Here is a 6,043-nt window from a genome sequence, read left to right as displayed (position 1 = left end):
TTTGATGGGGTTGAGGTCAGGGCTCTCTGCAGGCCAGTCAAGTTCTTCCACACCAATCTCAACAAACCATCTCTGTATAGACTTTGCCTTGTGCACAGGGGCATTGTCATGCTGAAACAGGAAATGGCATTCCTCAAACTGTTGCCATAAAGTTGGAAGCACAGAATCGTCTAGAATGTCATTGTACAGTAGCGTTAAGATTTCCCTTCACTGGAACTAAGGGGCCTAGCTCGACCCATGAAAACAGCCCAAGACCATTATTCCTCCTCCACCAAACTTTACAGTTGCAACTATGCATTCGGGCAGGTGGCGTTCTCCTGGCATCTCATATTGCTCAAATAAACAGCAAATTTGGTTTAAAAAAAAGATAAAGCAACACCTCATGGCAAAACGCCTCTCCCCTATTTGACCTAGTTTCTGTGTATGCATTGATATGTATGTGATATGTATGCCTTTAAAACAAATTATGTAGTTCTGTCCTTGAGCTGTTCTTGTATATTAATGTTTTGTATTATGTCATTCTGTATTATGTTTTATGTGAACCCCAGGAAGAGTAGCTGCCACTTTTGCAACAGCTAATGGGGATCCTAATAAAATACCAAACCCAGATTTGTCTGTCGGACTGCCAGATGGTGAAGCGTGATTCATCACTCCAGAGAACGTGTTTCTATTGCTCCATAGTCCAATGGCAGTGAGTTTACACCACATCAGCCGACACTTGGCATTGCACATGGTGATATTAAGCTTGTGTGCGGCAAATCGGCCATGGAAACACATTTCATGAAGCTCCAGATGAACAGTTGTTGAGCTGATGTTGCTTCCAGAGGCAGTTTGGAACTCGGTAGTGAGTGTTGCAACTGAGGACAGATGATATTTACGCGCTATCCGCTTCAGCACTCAGCGGTCCTCTTCCGGGAGCTTGTGTGGCCTATCACTTCGTGGCAGAGCCGTTGTTGCCCCGAGACATTTCCACTTCACAATAACAGCACTTACAGTTGACTGGGGCAGCTCTTGCAGGGCAGAAATTTGGCAACAGCACACCAGACAACCAAATGGAAAATCTAAGTTAGCTAGGCCAGTCTGCATGTGTGTTTGTATTTAATATCTTATTCTAGAACACAAATGGAACATTTTAATTGGAACAAGAATCAACCACCTTTATGCATATAATTTGATTTCCATGTACCGCACCTCACTGAACTCTCGAGCAGGTGACTTGATGGTTTGGTGTGCTATGTTTAGGGATAGAAAAACGACCTCCTATGCCACTGACTCTAGAGCACAGCAGTGTGTACGTGTGTGTACATTAGGGATGCAACAGTACAGTGGGCCCACTGTTCGGTATGTATCACGGTTTGTGGGCCACGGTAATGGTACGGTATCTTTATATTTAAGAAAAAAAGAAAAACACATCACCCTTTAAACAATGAACTCTTTATTTTTCCTATAGACAAATAAAACTTTCCATTCAGAAAATGGCAGCATGACTGGCTAGGGGAGTCAAGGGGAGAAAAACATTAAATTAAAAGTGCTTCTTAGCTTTGACAACCTGTAGGTGCTTTGCCTTCTCTATTTTAAATAAACAGGATACATACTTGTATAGGCAATACAATCTTTGGCTATGAATACTCCCACTGCTTTTGTTATTTCTTTATGTTTTGTTGTTGGAAGGCAGCAGCGAGAGATTGTTGTGTTTTCGCTAACGAGTGGACTCTCCTTGTTCCAGCTCCACCTGCAAGGGATACGGCCGGGTGAGGGCGACGTAAATGACACATCATGTTAGAAGTGTTTCCACTCGAGTAGCCGACAGTGGCAAAGCAATGCTTGCAGACTGTACTTTGTTTGTTTACGGTCTTCTTACCCTCGTCATCATATTGAACGCTGAATCCAAAATGTTCCCACACAGCGGATTTGAAAGACGGCGGTGCTTCTTCAAATTTGCTTCTCTCTGTCTCGCTAGCGCTCGCCATTGTAACGTTGGAGCTGAGAGAATATTTGTTTTTAGTTTCCCATCTCTTCATGGGACCCATTTAGGGAGGTTTCCTACTGAGATGTCATTGCAAATCGTCCATTGGTTCTCTAGGGTATGTGGGACGGTAGCGTCCCACCTAACCAATAGCCAGTGAAATTGCAGGGCGCCAAATTCAAAACAACAGAAATCTCATAATTAAAATTCCTCAAACATACAAGCATTATACACCATTTTGAAGATAAACCTCTCGTTAATCAAACCAAAGTGTCTGATTTCAAAACGGATTTACGGCGAAAGCACACCTTGTGATTGTGTTAGGTCAGTGCATAGCCACAGAAATACACAGCCATTTTTCCAGCCAAAGAGAGAAGTAACAAATCACTAACCTTTGATGATCTTCATCAGATGACACTCATAGGACTTCATGTTACACAATACATGTATGTTTTGCTCGGTAAAGTTCATATTTATATCCAAAAATCTGAGTTTAGGCGGGACGCTACTGTCTCACTTGGCCAAAAGCCAGAGAAAATGCAGCGCACCAAATTCTAATTAATTACTATAAAAATCAAACTTTCATTCAATCATAACATGAAATATACCAAATTAAAGCTACACGTGTTCTGAAACCAGCCAACAGGTCAGAATTCAAATAGGCTTTTCGGCGAAAGCATACGATGCTATTATCTGAGCATAGCACCATAGTAAACAAAAGAGAGAAAACATTTCAACCCTGCAGGCGCGACACAAAACGCAGAAATAAAAATAGAATTCATGCCTTACCTTTGACGAGCTTCTGTTGTTGGCACTCCAATATTTCCTATAAACATCACAAATGGTCCTTTTGTTCGATTAATTCCGTCAATATATATCCAAAATGTCCATTTATTTGGCGCGTTTGATCCAGAAAAACACCGGTTCCAACTTGCGCAACGTGACGACAAAATATCTCAAAAGTTACCTGTAAACTTTGCCAAAACATTTCAAACTACTTTTGTAATACAACTTTAGGTATTTTTTAAAGTAAATAATCGATAAAATTGAAGACGGGATGATCTGTGTTCAATACAGGAAGAAAAAAACTCAAGCATGCTTTCTGGTCTTGCACCTCTATCAAACAGTACACATGAAGTGACACTTTTTCAAGATGGCCGTACTTCTTCAATACACAAAGGAATAACCTCAACCAATTTCTAAAGACTGGTGACATCCAGTGGAAGCGGTAGGAACTGCAAGCAAGTCCCTTAGAAATCTGGATTCCCAATGAAACTCATTGAAAACAGGGTGACCTCAAAAAAAAAAATCTGAATGGTTTGTCCTCGGGGTTTCGCCTGCTACATAAGCTCTGTTATACTCATAGACATGATTCAAACAGTTTTAGAAACTTCAGAGTGTTTTCTATCCAAATCTACTAATAATATGCATATCTTATCTTCTGGGGATGAGTAGCTGGCAGTTTAATTTGGGCATGCTTTTCATCCAAAATTCCGAATGCTGCCCCCTACCCTAGAGAAGTTAAGGGGGAGGTGGTTGCCACATTTTGAGACATTGCTGTGGAATAAAGTTTGTCAGCCCTCAGGAGCCCCATAACGGCCTGGTGCCCCAAGCAGTTGCCTGCCAAGCCTGTTCACAAGCTGCAAGTCTAATTATGTGGATTTGAATGTACAACGTGCGTGCAATCTGCAACGCAATAAGCACATTTTGGACAACATAAGCACCGTTTGACAACATACTGTGTACCGTTGCATCCCTAGTGTGCATGCATATATATGTGCGTGCATGTACGTGTGTACTCACCCATGTCTGCCTCCAGGTCAGGTAGACTATAGATGTGTTCACAGGTGTTCCTGCTGTGGGGGTTGCAGTAGCCGATCTCAAAGTCAAAGATCTTGAGGATCAGGTCTCTTAAGTCGTGCCTCTCTATCAGACGAAACAGTTTACTACCCTGCTGCCCACCGTAAACTCTAGTCTGAGAGAGAACGCCAGACAGACATTAATATACACACAGAGCTTAGACATACAGTACAGTCGTTCACAGTCACATGCATGCATACACGTACACACAATTTCAGCTACATTATCAGTACTTACATTAACACAATGTTCCCTCCTACATTAACACAAAAACTCATAACAAAACACATACACATGCTCACATAGACGCATCCACATCTCACATTGATTAACTGTTGCTTGAATGAGTCATTATTCACTCATTTTACAGATATAAAAGTCCATATCAAAGGGATAGACTTACGTTGCTCCTATCTCCCTTAGGGTCAGAAAATGCGCGGTGAAACGATACTGCATGAATCTCATTGGATCAAATTCCATCAAGTCTTACATTTCTGGCAGAGAGAGAAAGTGAGGAAAAGATAGGGAGAGAAAGAGATGTGGATAGGAAGAGATTGTTGAAACTTGAATGTAGCAAGAACCATTGAATAACCAAAAATACTTTACATTACACTATTTAAGTAATAAAAAACAATTTCAGTAATACTTCAAGAATTGGAAATTGTTTTTATTGTTCAAATTCCCGACTTCCCTTCACTACCATCCTATCTTCTCTGTATCATTCCAATTTCATTTTTTCGCACAGTGTGAGAAACATAAGGAACACTTCACATATTAATTGGTGGTTGCACACCAGTCATCATTTTCCTGCATACTTGACTCATAACCCGCAGGCCCCGAGGTTATATCCGCAGGGCGGCAGATTTAGATTCATAAAATATTGTGTTGATGAAGGGTGGGTGGGTGGGTGGCGGGGGGGTTGAATAAAGAGAGAACAATACCTTAAATAAATAAACATATCTACAGGCTACAGGTTATAGGTTTTTCTTTCATTATTTTAGGCTATCTCGCATTAGCGCGGTAAGCCTAAGCTTTAGGGTCTGACATAGGCTTACAAGTGCCAAATAGTTGGTTAGATAATGGTTAGAAAAGGTTAATGTCATCCACTGAGGCAAAAAGGACAATGTCAGTGGTTAATTCAAGAGAAAAGCTGCCAATGGAGAGTTAAAAATAGAGAGAAGGGAGGGCCAGAAAAGTCATGTTTTGGAAAGATTTGGTAAAGTGGAAAAAGAGGAGGATAGCAGCACCGGCTATGTAATGTGTGATGGTACTTCAAGGGAACTGTAGCCTACTATTCAGATGGGTTAAATGGAAACTGAAATCTAGACACTGACTGTAGGTCTGTGACCTCTTTCAAAATACAGAAATCATCTCTGTATGAGTAATTTGCATCATATGACGCAAAATGCATCATACTGGATCATTTCTGTATTTTGAAAGTTACATATCTTTTTTATTTTTTATTTTTAATTTACCCCCTTTTCTCCCCAATTTTCGTGGTATCCAATCGCTAGTAATTACTATCTTGTCTCATCGCTACAACTCCCGTACGGGCTCGGGAGAGACGAAGGTCGAAAGCCATGCGTCCTCCGAAGCACAACCCAACCAAGCCGCACTGCTTCTTAACACAGCGCGCCTCCAACCCGGAAGCCAGCCACACCAATGTTTCCGAGGAAACACCATGCACCTGGCCCCCTCGGTTAGCGCGCACTGCGCCCGGCCCGCCACAGGAGTCACTGGAGCGCAATGAGACAAGGATATGAAAGTTACATATCTTGACAACTTGATTGCTGATAAGCAACAAAAAAAGGGACTACTCAACAATGGACTAATGAAACAAGCACCAAAAGATTTTTGAGGTGGAGTTTTCCTTTAATGTTAACTTTTGCAGAGTTAAGCATTTCTTGCAGTCAAAGGATACACCAAATGTAGGCAACATTTTTACTCAGGAACAGGAATGGGGAAATATGATTTCATTATTTCAGCTTTCATCTTGAGAGAATGCGAATGTGCTGTAGATACCATCTATAGAGGTGTTATCTTTATCAGCATGATAAAAGCGGATAGTTTTTCAACCTCATAAAATATGTATCCAAGCAGCTTTCTATTTCCTTACAACCGGTCATTTTGACATTTTGCACTGAAAAAATCATTCCCGTTTTTTGTTTTTGCCCTGCAAAAAGAAGCATAGAAACTTTACCGATTTCAACTAGATTG

Source organism: Salvelinus fontinalis, chromosome 2, assembly GCF_029448725.1.
Source record: "Salvelinus fontinalis isolate EN_2023a chromosome 2, ASM2944872v1, whole genome shotgun sequence".
Lineage (NCBI taxonomy): Eukaryota > Metazoa > Chordata > Actinopteri > Salmoniformes > Salmonidae > Salvelinus > Salvelinus fontinalis.
The sequence above is the reverse complement of the archived record's forward strand: the minus strand, read 5'-3'. Positions refer to the sequence as shown.